The sequence below is a fragment of the Lepisosteus oculatus genome, chromosome 1 (genome assembly GCF_040954835.1).
Source record: "Lepisosteus oculatus isolate fLepOcu1 chromosome 1, fLepOcu1.hap2, whole genome shotgun sequence".
Lineage (NCBI taxonomy): Eukaryota > Metazoa > Chordata > Actinopteri > Semionotiformes > Lepisosteidae > Lepisosteus > Lepisosteus oculatus.
This window is the reverse complement of record NC_090696.1, coordinates 70,996,048-71,013,036: the sequence shown is the minus strand read 5'-3', so window position 1 is coordinate 71,013,036 and position 16,989 is coordinate 70,996,048. Positions and strand designations below refer to the sequence as shown.

The 16,989-nt window shown below is 33.2% G+C and overlaps 1 protein-coding gene across 48 annotated transcripts in view; it reads right to left on the bottom strand.

Annotated features, from left to right (window-relative positions):
• The window catches only part of LOC102695388 (protein tyrosine phosphatase receptor type D), a 650,800-nt gene that overhangs the window by 372,134 nt on the left and 261,677 nt on the right, over positions 1-16,989 (bottom strand). For all 48 annotated transcript variants that reach the window (XM_069192221.1, XM_015345576.2, XM_069192240.1 and 45 more), the window contains one exon: positions 2,761-2,809. The gene's annotated coding sequence lies outside the window, so the exon portion shown is untranslated. The remainder of the gene's footprint in view (positions 1-2,760; positions 2,810-16,989) is intronic.

The following is a 16,989-nucleotide window of genomic DNA, read 5'->3' as shown; positions in this document are numbered from 1 at the left end:
AATAGACAGAAGCATAGACAAGCATTACTCATATACTATGGTATTTTAGCCTACCACACTCTTCCATTTGGAACAAATGACTGAACAGAACACAGTAGCATTTTCAGTTTTTGAATAATTTAATGAATTTACCTTTCTACTCATACCACTAATTTCAAGACATAAAACCTTAAAGTGTTCCAATTAATTTGTACCAGGTTTTTAATTGTACATAATTAAAACATCAGATTGGTGTTGAGAACTTATCAATATATCTAACAATAAATTAAAATTCACCAGACTGATAAACAATGCAGAGAAATAGAATATACCAGAAAGGGATAAAATAATAATAATTCATAATAATTGCTTACACTTATATAGCGGTTTTCTGGACACTCCAGACAAAGCGCTTTACAGACTCCCCTCCACCACCACCAATGTGCAGCCCCACCTGGATGATGCAATGGCAGCCATAGTGCGCCAGAACGCTCACCACACATCAGCTATCAGTGGGGAGGAGAGCAGAGTAATGAAGCCAATTCATAGAATTGGCTTAAAATAAAATATTTAAAGTATTTGGAGGTGTGATTACTTGTGTGGGAGAATTTTACCTACTTTAATTCTAAACAAAATAATATAATGTCAGAAAGGTTTACAGGTGAGAAAGTACCACGCTTCAAACCCCTGGTATTGATATAGCACTCATAAAACATACATTTGTTTTACCACACAGTCTTAAGAGCTGCTCACGTAACCCTGGGAATCTGAGATGAACAGGCTTTACTGACAAGGGAATCTGAGATGAACAGGCTTTACCAACAAACTTTACAAGATGATGGCAGAATTCAGACTGACAGACCATATCTCCAGCGAACAACTATACCATCTCAGTGGTCAAAGCTCTTTATCTGAAGCCATGTGTACAAAACAGCTCATGTGAATCAGACACTTTCTCTTCAGATGAGAAGATGAACCAGTCAAAATCCATGATCCAAACCCGCTGATACTTCAATGCCACAAGGAAAAGAAAAGGGCAGCATTTGGTTCACTATGAATATTTTCCTTTCCAATGATTTTTATGTCGTCCAGACAGTATTTGACCTCTCACTACTAGGATTGTAGTTCTACAGCCATTAGATTACAAATATAAAAATGATATGAGTGAAAGTCTTGTGGTTAAAATGTCAGGATTTTCTGAATTCTGGTCAAAAATCAATAACTATATAGTGTGTTGCTGTCTATTAGATTATTTTGTGTATAAAACACTCTTTAACAGTTTCAAGTTCTGACCTCAGTGCAGATTGGAAAAAGATATTCAAAGTCTCATCTGGTTTCTGTTCATTATCAATTTCTGACCTGTACGATACAGTGCAGGAGACAAAATGATGCAGCTGTCACTTGAAGGACTAACGGTTACTCTTTGTTTTGGCCTTGCTTTATTTAAACTAAAGACTAAAGTTTTCTCACTTGCCAATCACAAATTCCAAACCCTATGTTTGATAATCAACTTTCCATTTGATCCAAGAAGCCTAAAAAACCTGAAGCATTTTCCATGCTGAACATTAAATTATATAAAGTACATAAGAATTTAAGTTATTGTTAGTGTCTTCCATGTATTGAAAATTTAATTCTTGGTAAATAATGCTATGAACTGTAAAACATGAATTCCTAGGTCATCATTTATTGATGAACATTCACCTCATATACAGTAACTTCTGTAAATTGATTATACTGTATAACACATTAAATATATGTACAATATATAATGTTTTCTTGCTAATACAACAACATTACAAACTTGCATTAATTAAATAAACCAATTAAATGTGTAACTGGTTTCATAAGTTATGTATCATGAAATGGACATGCAGGGTTGGACATATTTCTTTGTGATATTTGATCCTAACCACACAATACTGTATGTACAGTACATGTATGTACTGTAATGTTTCTGAAATTTGAAACAACCATGGGGAGATAACATTTTTTTAAAATATAATCACAGTTGTCCTTAAAAAACAATAACAGTGACAATAAAAATAAAATAAAATTGCAATTTTTTTCTGGGTACTATATTTTTTGTTGCTGGCATATTAGATTCTGAATGACATAAGGTATTTTCACACATCAAAACAAGCCGGCCCTATAAAAAGGATAAAAAGCAGACAAAATACCCATGCTTAAAAAAGCATTGGGTTTTTACATAAACATAAACTTTTAAAACATAAACTTAAATGCATATATATAAGATTTTGAAAGTAAATATGTTCCCTTACTTTAATATCCATCTTATAAAAGTATTTCCCTTAATACATTTCTTATAGAAAAAAAGGGAATCTATTTGAAACTTTTAAATGATCCAATATCAAGTATTTACAATGACTTTTATATGAAAGCTTCTGAAGCTCCTGAGACTGGTTGAGCTTGATAATACCTCACCACACACATAACTAATAGGAATGTGAACTAGCAAACCATGGGAGACCAAACATGCCCAAAATATGCTGAACCTAAAATTGTATTCCTTAGCTTGGCTACATGCTTCTGATTTTCTGCCTGGCAAATGGAAACACTACAGTATATGTACAATACATTCCCACACATCCAGAATCACTGGATTCAGTTTTATTGTAAGTGCATAACACAAGTACACCTGTGCTAAACATAATACCTAGTTTTATTTTGCATGGCGATTATAAAGATTAGCTTTACAGTATGTAGAATCCTAATGATAGCACATCTCCCCCAAAAAAGCAATAGGAAACAAGATAGCTTTACCCTGAGTTTGCAGGTTTGAAAATCAGTGGAACATTCCCTCTCCTGAGACCTGAAAAAGTCAAAAACAAAACAAGAATTAAAGAGACATAATGACAAAGACAAAAACAATGGAGTGCACTGGGAATACATGGAGTGACAGAAACATGCATATTCACACTGGTGTCTGTTTATGGGACATAAATGTTATTTAATTTAAAAATGTAAGGAGTTGTATTTTCTAATACTGCAGAGTTGAAACATGTGGTAATAATCTTGCAACAGAAATAATGTGGCATTAAGAAACAGCAGTACAGTATTACAGTAAAGCAGTTGTACTGAAGATGTATGCCAATATATAATTGATTATATATTTTCATATGCTTTTTTCATTTTCATAATCATCCTCAGCAATAGAACTGTGCTTTTATTAAAAACTATTTTGCCTCCCTTGTAGCACTGTGTTTCTTCCTTGTAATTCAATTACAGAGAAATGAATTGGTGAAATCACTGTATTCAGAGTATTCCAATCTTTTAGTACTGTACATCTCTTTCTGAAAACACCACACCTAAAAAGGCACTTATCAACCAGGCATTTGCATCTGCTTAAGGGTTTTTAATGCAGTTTTATTCTTTAAGGCCCTTTACAATGCAGAATCGACAAATAATAATAACTAATAATTATATTTCCTTATACTTATATAGCACTTTTCTGGACACTCCACTCAAAGCACTTTACAGGTAATGGGGCTCCGCTCCACCACCAGCAATGTGCAGAATCCACCTGGATGATGCGATGGCAGCCATAGTGCTCCAGAACACCCACCACACATCGGCTATCAGTGGGGAGGAGAGCAGAGTAATGTAGCCAATTCATAGATGGGTATTATTAGGAGGCCATGATTGGTAAGGGCCAATGGGAAATTTGGCCAGGACGCCAGGGTTACACCCCTACTCTTTTCAAGAAACGCTCCGGGATCTTTAATGACCAAAGAGAATCAAATCCAAATGATGGCGCCTTTTTACATTATAGTATCCCTGTCATTATACTGGGCATTGGGACATAGTCCTCAGAGTGAGCGCCCCCTGTTGACCCCAATAACACCTCTTCCATATGAAGAAAATCACCAAAATAAAAACTGCAATGGACAATTGATTTTATGTGTGGGGTTTAAAAACAATTCAATATTATTCTAAACACTTGAGCAAAACATGCATTTCTTCATTTGTTGCATGTATTTATTTGTGTAGCTCACCATGCAAACATAAGTGTCTGCCTTCATTTTTGGCTTTGTTCTGTTTTTAGATTAGTCCTCAGCAGAAATCCATTGAAAAGAAGTAAGAGGTGAGTAAAACAGCAAAATTGTGGGTATCAAATACAATAAAGTCAAGCCAAAAAGTTATTTTCACTTGTGAAATTTATTTTATTTATTTCTGCTACATTTATGAAAAAAAAATGTATTTTAAGTGCTCAGAATGTAGAGTGGTAAAGCATCAAATTTCATACTAAGACCTAGGCAAATTGTCCATGTTTTTATAAAAGACAATAATACTGCAGTTCAGTGCTATTGTCTATAGAGGCTGATGTTGGCAACTAATCTATTTAATTATTTCAGGTCAATTTGCCATAGTAAAATGATCCAGAGAATGATTAAGTCATTAGCACATTAATAATGGTAATTATAAAACATGTCGCGCAAGAGCGGAAGTTGTAGGGCAAGGAAATGAATTGGTTCAAATTCAAGTTCATTCAAATGCAATAATGCATGAAAAAATGAAATTCAACAGAAAAGGCAATGGGGCTGTCAGAAAGTTGCTAAATGCTAATGTGAAATACAAAAATATGCTATAATTGACAAGTGTCTTGAATCAAGCACAGTTTGGATAATAAATTCCAATAATGCTATGTAATGGCAGTTTCTTTTACGGGACCTCCGCAAAGTACATTTATCCCAGATGTTTTCCTGACCTCTTCCTTCATCCTTTTTGTATGGGTTAGTAAAGTTTGAGTTGTGACATCATAGGTTATACAGTACATGAACTCCAGCATTCTGCAGTTCCTAGACTGTGAGGAAAATACTGTAGAACCAGTCCAGTCAACCTTCTTGACTGTACCAGAAAGCAGACCCACCTCAAATTAATGGTGCCATCAGGTGTATACAGCATGTACTGTATAACAGGAAGAAAAAGCACAGGGCACCTGGCTTTTGGAATTTGAAGAAAATCCAAAATGGACAAAGGGAAACTTAGCTACTATAAATGCATAGTTGACAGGCAAAGGAACAGAACCCAAGAACTAACTTTACTCTACTGTTTTATTATTACACTGGGTAGCTGAAGGAATGTTATTGCTCAAAGATGAGCTTAAAGCATATTTTGGTTCCTTTTGCTCCTGGCAACAAACCAACCTTATCCCAGATAGTAAAGATTCATTGTGGTGCCACCTGCCACAGAGTACCCTACACACAGTATATGTTCATTTGCCTTATAAGGAACACCTTTCAGGATTCCAATGTCTTGCTGTCAATATGATTTGTAATGAACAACAATTATCCTTTATGCATTACAACACTGAGAGGCAGACAGGAACAAAAAGACTTTCACTTCCTTAAATACATTTGTTCGTATATAAATGTTTATGCAATCACCAACATTCGGGTCTGCAAGATGTGGTCCCATTATCAGTAACACATGCCGATTTAACAAACATTGACAACATTGACAACTGGAACCCAATTTGGCATTTGACATTTGACAACTGGAACCCTGATTTAAAGAATGGAAGGCATTTGGAAAAAAAAACAAAAAAGTTGGTGCACTTAAGTAAAGCTAAATGCCTCTTTCTCTAACCATCCATCATGTACTGTATTAAAGTTCAGTTCATACAAAAGAACCAACTTGAAAGAGGAAGAAATTGAATCTAAAATGAGCACTAAATAATAAAAAAAAAACATTTTATGCATTTTTTTTGCAGCATGCAGTTTTATGACTTTATGTAGCCCATTAGAAATAGAAAGGCTAGCATGCTGCGAATGCATTTAATCTATCATTAGATGGCAGTTCTGTTTCGATAAATGCAAAGAACATTTGAGCTGGATTCTTTCAGAACACCATGCACTGCTACAATATGATACACAGGGAATTCAACAATTTCCAGCACTTATGTTGTAAAGTTTATTGTATACCTTGCTTGGTCATTAAAATCACATGTTCCAGTTTTAAGAGTTCAAACATTTTTCCAACAATGGAACAGAAAAGGAGTACTGTGGATAATAAAATTAGATATTTCAAGTCATCCCTGGCACTTACAGCAACATAAATGTGTAGTAGGATTCAGAGACAAGTCTCCTCAATGCTGTATCAGCAGCATTTTTTCATGGTTTTTATGTTAAGTAGGGTTAAATTAATTTGGGCAGAGATCAAGAGACTGGCTACCACCTGGTTTTCTATGAAACATATTACTCTTGCTCAGGTAGTATGCGATTGTAAAGCCTTGATATGGCTTCAAATCAATTTCAAGATTAAGGAGCTTCATATAACAGAGAATATGGATTCAGGCATAGAAGAAAAATACAGTATCCCACATTGCTGAATTAAATTCAGGTCTTCCAATGACGGCATGAACAAGATTTCTTTAGTTAAAACCTTAAGTATTAGGAGCTGCTCAAAGAATTTTTTTGTAAAGCGTTAATTCATTTGTTGACTCTGCCCATTAGTTGCAGATCTTCACTGTACCCACTTTTTTCCAAACAGCCTAACCTAATAGCCTAATACTAATGGCACAAAAGTGTAAAATCATCATCATTTTAATGGATGTGTTGGGTGTAATGCAAATAGCATAATGGAGAAAACTGAGCTTTCTAAAACGGTTGTAACTAGTGTATTACATAACACAGCTTTCCTTGATTTTAGTCCTGCACACCTAATTATATATAATTTATATATATAACGTTATATTCAATTCATAATTCATTCATATTTAATTATATTTAATATATAATTATAAATTATATATTAAATTATGTTTGACCTTATTTATTATTATTTACCTTATTATGTTTCCCCAAAAGAGACTAGATAAAGAAGCTCATAGAAATTCCTTGATATTTCTGGTTTAGTGAGTCATTAAATTTAATACCTCGATTGGCGATTTACATTGTATATTCGTACTGTACTACCTGCATGCAATATATTACACTTATCCAAATAAAATGCCATTATAAAGTAACCATGCATTCTCGGCGAAAGAACAGTGTAGAATGGCCCCTATTTTTAAATAAAAACATTAAGTATTTTAGAAAATAATTGAAAAAAAAGATGTCCATTGTATTTAAGCTGAAACCCTGGCTTCTTTAAAGAAATGACTGGATAAGACACTGGATCAATTAACTATTACCTACTGTACCAAATGGCTGAATGGCCTGAATTGACAGAGTTTGTCTAGATCTCTTTCAATTATTTGAAAATAGAACATGCATATGTTTGATAAAACAATCATGATTAACACTTAAGTCGCGAAACTGCTGTATGTCTCTATAACCATGGTAATCTTACATACACCTTAAGAAGAAGTCACTGCAGAAACATCTTCATACATCACCATTTATCTGTGATCACTTTGAAACACATTCATCTCAGCTGTTCAGCTTCTTGTGTTTCTTGTGCTTCCAATAAATTATGCACTATATGCTTTAACAGAACGGCATATAATTAAGAATATTTTTAACGGGTTTAAAACCCGTTGACCCCACTTGGAAAAAATACTATAAAAATCTACATTTCTAATTATTATTTTAATAAACAAAGGCTATAAAAATATACAATTAAGTTGGATGTTATACCACATTCTGTTTGTAACTAATTTAGTTGTCAGTTATTATTACTGACATTCAATGTGTATCGCATATTTTAATTTTGTCACTTTTAATCACTACTGCCAATATAGTCAGATTTATTTTCAGACACACCAGTTATACGATGATCAATCAAGTTATTCATATAAAGAACATTTTAAAAAACTTGCTCATGTTTTAAACTATAGGTGAAAATATTCTTTTCATAACATAAATGTTTATGAAAGTACTTTTGGCAGAATTTGAGCTCATTTTCATAGCCTAAAGTGAAATGGAACAGTTTAAGAGGTACTAAAGCAACAAAGGAATCTAACTTATTGTAAAGAGGTGAATGTAAAAATTGCTTTAGGTCACAACTAAATGTTTTAACTGGTAGGTTTTAGTGCCTCTGGACAAAATGCACAATTAAATAACATTAATGAAATATATATAATAAATATCTTTATTAAATAATTTAATAATGTAATGTGTTGATCTCAGTTGTTTTAAACTGTTCTAAACCTTACTAACAAAATAATAAGACATAATTTAGTGCTGATGAAAGAGAAAGGAATTGAACTGTTAATATTTTCCTTTTTTTCATGATTAGGCCTGGAGTCAAAATATTAAAGATCCTCTATAATGTCCATCCACATATGCTTTTACTTGTTTCAAAATGTGCCTAATGTTTAGATCTGAATCTAATCATTTCAATCATTTGGTGTTATTACAGTTTCAATGATAATCATATTCAGCAAGAAGTCAATAACTGCTCTTATCACTGCCCCTGGCCATATTGGCAAAAACTATCATAAAAAGGCTACATCAGACCGCATGATGTTTTACATAAAAAACCTGATAAATAGTTCAAATACTATGAGGTTCAAACATGATACTGACAACATTTTCTTTTGAGTTGACATCTACTTAAGTCTAACTTCAGAGTTCAGTGCTCTTAAAGCATGTTATTACTTGGACCTACTGTAGCCTGGTCTCTTGGGCTTTTGAAGGAGGTGCTTCTCTTTTCACTCTCTTTCCTTTTTCTGTCCTCTTTTTGTCCTATCTTCTCTAATGATTCTCTAAGAAAGATGATTTAACCTAAAATGATCCAGTCACCATTAAATATTAGTATAATGGTATGGCTACCTGGATCTTTGGTCATTGTGAATGCCTGAAGTATTCAAAACAAGACAAGAGGACTGTACTCCTGTGGAGATGCAAAAAAATATGCATGTACTGTATAGAGTAAATAGTGTATATATCTGTCCACAAAAACTCAACCTGTTGCCTCAGAATGACTGGAGAATAACACTGGGCATTCAACAAAAACATCACATTTACAGTATATCATGTACAGCTAGAATATTTTTTCAGGTGGGGAGCTGCGTCAGCATGCGTAGGCTGCAAAGGAACAAGTAATAGGTTTATTCCATGCTGAAAAAAAGAAGAAAGAAAACACAAGAAGGCTCCACGGCTGAAACATTTTGCTGGCTCTCTAGCATAAGACAACTACTTTCTACATATCTGAAATCTAATGTAGATGAAGAGGTGCTCTTACTTACCAAAGCTGAAGTTCAGTGTGTTCATCCAAATGCAAGGACAGCTCTTACTTTAGAGCTGTGTTAAATCGATACTTAATTGTGCTTAAGCACTCTAGAGCATTATTCTCTTTATATATTACTTCTAGTTATCAACTGACAGCATTAATTGATATAATCTAAAAACACACACATATCTGAAAAATAGGCAACACTTTTACTATAGAAGTACTAACAGCATTTATTTCATTTCAAATCTCTTCTTAGTCATGATTCGGTTCCTGGAGCAACATAGATTTGGGAAGAGACACCGTACTACTGATAAGTGGTATCAATTATTTATTTAATTATCGATTTTTATTAAATCCTTTAGTCCTGCAGAAACAACCATAAACTGAAATTCTAACTGAATAAACTACAAATCAGGTGTGAGATGAGAGAGATTTCAGTCACCTATATACGTTTGTTTCTTATCTTCGCTTGAGGTCGTAATGAATAGGGAATTGATTTGTGCACATGCTGAAGATAACCTATTTTCAGCTTTCTCAAAGTAACTGCAATATAGACAAATAATAAAGTTAAAACTTAAAACTTTATGTGTGGAAATTGTTGATAATTGACAGTACATTATCTTATACTTTCAATTATACTTTCAATATACCAAGTCTCAGGAGTTACTGTATGTAATAGACCACAGATTCCATTTATCAATCAGTTCTAAAGCAAGGATCCCTCATAATCATTTTACTAAAAGTACAAACTGAGATATTGTCACTATTGTTTCAAATGATTGTTTTTTCAATCATATTTAATTTTAATAATTAAAAGTCTATATAGAAAGAAAATCAGAAATCAGAGTACCATAGCTAAAGATCATCTGTAAAATGAAATAGATAGAAAGATACTGTAGATAGAAATACTGTATGGATACAGTTAAACTGTAGATAATTCCCTGAAAGGAGAGGCAGGTCTAAAAATGAAAAGCCTTGAATAACAACAAGAAAGCACATTGTATGATGCTTCAGTGTTATAATGATGTACACTGCAGTCCATGTACTGTAAATAAAAAAAGTAAAAATTAAGATAATAGTGATACTGTATAGGCAACAATCTTGTATGGTGTGACTATTTTCAGTTGTGAAATCAGTTGCAGTTCTAATCAGTATGTGCCATTTACAGAACGTGGCTTAGTGAGTGACCAACACATTTCTTTCATTATATTCTAGTACATGCTGAGATTAGAGGTAAGCCATTTGAGAATGTGATAGGAAAGATACTGTTGGATGTGTAAACCTCACCAGATGAATTGCTATACTTTCCTATACCACTCTGCAGTCTGAAATAGATAAAATCCAGGGCAGCTAAGGAGAGCTAAAATTGTGAGGTTTAAGGGTTTGCACTTGAAATCCATCCATGTGATGTGAAAATATCTATTATGTTTTAAGAAAATACTTAAAATCTAGTATTTTAATTTGCTGCCACACTAATCACGTGTGCATTCTTTCTTCCAGTCATTTGTTTGTGAAATTTATTAACAGCTATATTGATTTAGGATTATCAATGCATCTAGGCAAAACTGAGGCAGCTGAAATTTATTAACAGAATCACTTTTAAATCAGTTTAAAACCTTTCCATCCCTCCTGTAATCTTCAACAATAAAAGAATGTAAGATTATTATCCAACCTGAGCTCCATTTATCCATCCTACGATCATTGTGAAAATGTCTCGCATTAAATTTTTTTCTATCTACAATAGAAATAATTTTTTAATACTTAATATATTTTGGGAATTTTATTTATAAATGGCCAAAAATAAAAGTGTTTACTTAGCAAATGCATTTAGCAATAATAAACTGATGTACGTACTGTACCTTGGACATCCACATAATTTCCATTGCATATTGAAATCATTGTAGGGATTTCATTTGGTATAAAATTAAAAATCTGGTGGACTATTTTTGTAGTTGTGTACTACATACAGTAGATTAACTTAATAAAATACATTATATACAGTAATTTACATTATATACAGTAGATTAACTTAATACAATTATGGTTCTCTAAATTGCTGATTACACAGCCAGACTAAAAATTTGTTTGCATGGTGTTAATATATTAAAAAGGGCTTGGCCATCTTTTCCTTGATTATGGTTTAATTCACTCAAAAATAGTGAAGTAGTTCAAGTTCAAGTTTATTGTCATTACACTCATATACATGGTATATGGTATAACGAAATGCTATTTAGCTAGCTCACGGACATAAGTAGTACAAAGAGAAAAAAACAACAACAACAATACAATTGTGTAGCAAAAGAAAGACAGAGACAACAGGCAGTGTGCAAAAAACAACAACAGACGATGTGCAAAAAACAACAACAGGCAATGTGCAAAAAACAACAACAGGCAATGTGCAAAAAACAACAACAGGCAATGTGCATAAAACAACAACAGGCAATGTGCATAAAACAACAAAAAGGTAACAGGTTATGTGCAAAAATATGCATCAACAGAATAAAATAAAGGGATAGAAATGATGGGGAGTGAGCTTTTGACATGTATGGTAGAGGTAGATTTTCAATGTGTGTTTGGGTTTTTGGTAAGAAAGAAAGGAAGAAGGCACTGTGAGGTTCAGATCATAGGTGAGAGGTGAGGTGAGAGTGAGAGAGGCTGGGAGTTTAACAGTTTGATAGTGCGGGGGTAAAAACTGTCTCTGAGTCTGGTAGTCCGCGCCCGAATGCTCCGGTACCGTTTTCCAGATGGTAGCAGATCATAAAGTCTGTAGCTGGGGTGTGTGGGGTCTTTGATTATGCTTAGAGCTTTCCTCAAGCACCGTCTGTCATAAACGTACACATACAATACATAATTATGCTTAAACAGAAGATAATACAGGAAAAAAAAAACTTTTCCCAACATTAACACTGCACTTTTGCAGTGTTCACCTGCACATTTACAGGTGAACTATTAAAGATAAAAACATAAATTCTGCCCACCTCGCAGTTGCAACACCAACCAACGCAAACTGACACTTTTGCAAATGAACAGTTATATACTGGTATTTGGAACTAGTGATTGCTGGGCAGTTGGATACTGTACTTTTATCAGTTTATTTAATTTGATCTTAAACCACATCTTTATTTCTTTAGGAATCTGCCAACATGTGTATCAATTTTATCACAAAACCTAAAAATACTGTAATTACAATGCCAGCATCAGAAATAATTAATCACTGGTGTTCATAAATTAGTTTTTCTTTTTAATTTTCCCCCATATTTAACAAGCAGCTAATTACAAGCACAAAATCTAATATGCTTTTTAATAATTCTGTACTTTATACATTGAGGTAATTTAAAATGTATTACAAGTCTACATTTCTGGAATAAATGTCTAAACATTCTCGCATGGAAGTGATTGCCATGGCTAAAATAGTACAGACATTTATTTTTTCTGGAACATTATTAATCATGAAGAAGCACTGAGAATGAGGAGAAGTGTTTTCATGTTACTAACATTTTGACTGTCATAGAACACACAGATGAATAAACAGTATTAACACACTGCTGGAGGTCCACTTGGCAAAAACCTTTTCTGCAATTAACTTTTTCTTTTGGGTATTATGAAGAGAAGGGTTCCAATGCAATTCAGACAAAGGAAACTCTAGAACATATGGCCTTGGGTAAGATTTATTCTATTTGAAAATATCTCTCTCAAAAGATTTCGCTGGCTAGAATTCAAATGGATTTTGCTGTGATCTAGCCTAGTACCTTGGGGGTATGAATGTACTTTATAATACAGACTGATACAGAGCATGTACAGAACAAATCTCTGTATAATATTGTATTTGTAAAATACTGTATATTTCTTACAACTTAACAACTGTTATTGGAATGTACCGCCTACTTCAGAGAAATAACATTAGCTATTAATCTTTTAACAGTACTTATACTGTATGTACAGCATTTTGGCTGCACTATTTTATACTTAAGCATAAGAGGGAGGTAACAGTATAGTTTAGATTTAGGCATGCAGAAAGTGTACATAAATTTGGGTATCCATTTTAGCCTTTTAACCTTATTTAAATAATAGTGTTTCATTGTACTTCACAATCATTTGTGATGCTATTGGGTTGATTTAATTTGACAGGCTAGGCAACATAACTTCAGTAGACCTTACCAAATTTCCTTTATCATATATGTATATTTATAGATTAATATTGTCTCTATCTTGCTGCATTTTGTTTTATTAGACAAATAATGTATGCTGTTGGGGAGACAAGAAGATCTTCATTTAGGGCAAAGAGAATCTGGATTTCCAGCTGAAATAGGTTGTTACATTCACAAAATATGAAAATAAATATAAATCTGTAACAGCTATTATCTTACTTATCTTATCTTACTTTTAATACTGTTACAAATGGGAAGTTTCAAAAACAGAGAAATGTCAGGAAATTGACTGAGAAGATAAATCAGTAAGTAAAACAAATAATCATGACCCCCAACTTGTAGAGATTTTTCCAAGAATATATCTGACTGGTTTGTATAGTTAGAGGCATGTGAGTTCTTGGTTTTCTGACACAGCTTTGGTGGGAAAAAAGTAATAATTCAGGCACACTTTTTATTACAACGACAGTGACGCACATTACACACAACATAAACATATAACATACAAGTTACCCTATGTATGAATTTACAAATATGGCGTATCAGAGGTCTAATAATTCCTACAAAGGTAAAAAAATAACAGCTAAGTTGCCTTCTAAACTAAATAGAATACTACCTGTGTTCTCTTTCTTTGTAAACGTGGATGCCACAAAATAAAGGAGAACCCCATTCTGAAATGCACTCAATAACTAGGAGAGGCTGTTTTTAACCAAGGGGTTTTTTAACACAGGAAATCAGAGTTACCCAGGAAACTAAAGAATAACAAGCTCTCTTAGCAAGGTTTGAATACTTAACTTCAATTTGACCCTCCGTGGTGATCTGGAACAAGGAACTACTGGCTTGGATATCTCTCTTGTGGTCTTGTCTGTTTTCTCTTCTTGCTGTCTGTCCTTCATTTTCTTATATGTGTGTTTCTGGACTGTTGGTTCACACTTAATCACTTACCCAGGTAAGATAAACCAAGGTAAACTTTGATTTATGATTGCCTTGATTGCTGAATTTGGATCCCCTACATCTTAGCCTACTGTACATCACATCCACTTTGTTTTGAAGCTGGAAATGGTTACAGTGCCAGGTGTTACACATTTTATCCAGATCCTTAGATACACTTCCATTGTCACCTATAGCTGTAGGAATACTTAACCAATAAATATGATATTAATTGTCAACACTTGATGTGCTGTTGGAACTTCACTTGTCAAAATGTACTTCATTGTTTCTAACTCCACATAAAGTCAGAATAGTTTTCAGGTTTAAAATTGTACATTTTCATTGCAAATAGGGAAGATAATTGTGCTGTACATAAAAAAGTTTAAGCATTCTTTATTAAAGAATCTACAAAACAATTTGGATATACACTTAATAGTAAGAAGGGCAAACAAGAGGTGGGCAGTTGGACCATCCTACTCAATCGATTGTCTTGTTCTTTTGAACTCACCAGTCATATCTATACCTTTAAAGTTTAAGCCTATTTCAATAATATATTCTGTGCCATGGTTATGTTCCAGGCAGAATCACCTTAAATGGAAGACAATACCCACTTCTTAATTGATTCATAGATTAGGTATGTTTTAGTAATCTCAGTGCTTGCTGTCAAAGGGTGTTTTGGGATTTGTTGTTGGTGTCTCTAAAGTATTACTAGTGTAAGTAACTATAATAGATCTGGATACCTTCTTTTAGGTCAACTACCCTGGTTCAGTGACTAAACTTAATGTGATATCACATATTTTTAGGAATGCAAAGCATGCTGTCAAGAAACAAGCAAAAAGGCCTGTTTTTTCTCAATGGAATAGACAGCAAAGTGCATACAAATTCTGTTAAGTGCAGCAGGTTATTGAGGGATACAATCCTTACATTACAAGAAATACCTCCGGTGCTCTGGCAGGACAACAGCGAGTTAGGGAAAGTGAGATGTGTACATTATTTTCAGCTGGAGCACTACAGGAAAAGTAAGACATTAATTCTGTGCTTGGAATCCAGAGAATAATCATCTGGATTGAACAACAATGTACTGATGTAATCAGCACCTTGTTAGGCCAGACCTCACGCTAAAGATGCCGCTGTTGTCTCTTGAGCTTCTGAGAGCTTTTTACATGATTTATAATAGTCTGGAAGCTGTTATAGAATGTCTAACAATTGAGATAGTGATCCAAACTGCTCAACAATTTTTGTTAAATGCCAAAGGCACACACAACCCCTCATTTGTGTTCTATGTATATAGAAAATAAAATGTTATTTTTACATGTAAAACTCATTAAATTGTTATAATCTGAGGCAGTCCTATTTTGAAGATAAGCATTCTAACAGAATTTTTCGTTAGTAAACCGAAGTACTCTTCTGCATTTTTTCTTACCTAACAACACAAGCTAGATAGAGTAAAGTATATATATATATTACAAATTGATGATATTTAACCAGAAATAAATATTGTTTGGCTTGGAAAATTATTTTAATGTCTCTTTCAATAATAAATGTGTTTGGGTATACAGTGTAGTTTAAGGTAACACCACTATATGCTTTAAAAGTGGTTAGAAAGTATGGCTCTTAAAGAGATCAGTGAAGTAGTTTTGCCGTGAAGTCATTACCACTTTCATTAGTCAAAAAAGGCTGTAGTATTTCAACAACTTACAGGGTGGTTATCTTACCATTTATCTCACATAAAATACTAGAGTCTGAAACAGTGGAAACAGTCATCTGTAGTATATATGTAGTGACAGCCCTATTGTGGAGAGTTACTGTAACTTATGTTCTTTAAAGGAAGATAATGTATAGTAAATACTTTTTTTCAAGCTACATACTTTATAGTTGTGACACAGGTAAGGCTTATGATACACAGTATCGTTGTGGAGTATATCTGGATCCCCAGAAATATTGTGATATGATACCCAAGAAGTGATCAAGTCTTAAAATTATTGCTATAGAATATGAGTAATGATGTGAAAGTGACCTATTAGGAAATATTGTGCCATTTACCGTCACTACATTTTTTTAACTTGTTAGTTCAGTCAACGTGAAATAAACTTTCTGTAGAATTATAGAATTATACTCAGGGAAATCCACTACATTACCATTCCTAGTGTTATGTAGAATATATGAAATATTTAACAGGCAATGCCAATTCTTATTTTTGTTTTCCATTTTTAATCACAATTTTCAGTTGCCCATTATTTCATGTTCTACTATAAAATACTATTTTTATCCATATAATTTTGTATTACACCATTGAATGTTATACATTGTATATGCATCATAAGTGACTTCCATCATAAGACTAAGGCATAATCCAAGACGCAAAGTAATAATCAAATTAATTATTCAATAATTATCTCAAGTGCAATTAATTAAAGATGTTGATGAACTAATCTTGAACATCTGTCTTAGTTACACCACTTGAGATAATTCATACAGTACCACAATAAAACAATTAAATATTCAGTGATTGAAATGCTGTGTTTAGGTAATGTCAGTAGCTATGTTACCTAAAACAATTAGCGTTACTTTATACTAAAATTTTAAAAAATAGGGGTCTAAATAGAAAATTAAAATATAATACAATTTTGCCTTGTTAAGAATTAGGACATTGTGTTAAGAATCTTCTGAGAACTCAAAATATACAGTTTTCTTCTTATTTCCAGTAAAGGTATAAATGACTGAGACTGCTTTAATAGCTTTTCACATTTAAACAATATTTTGGGTTACTGGAAAAATACACTATCTGCTTTATTAT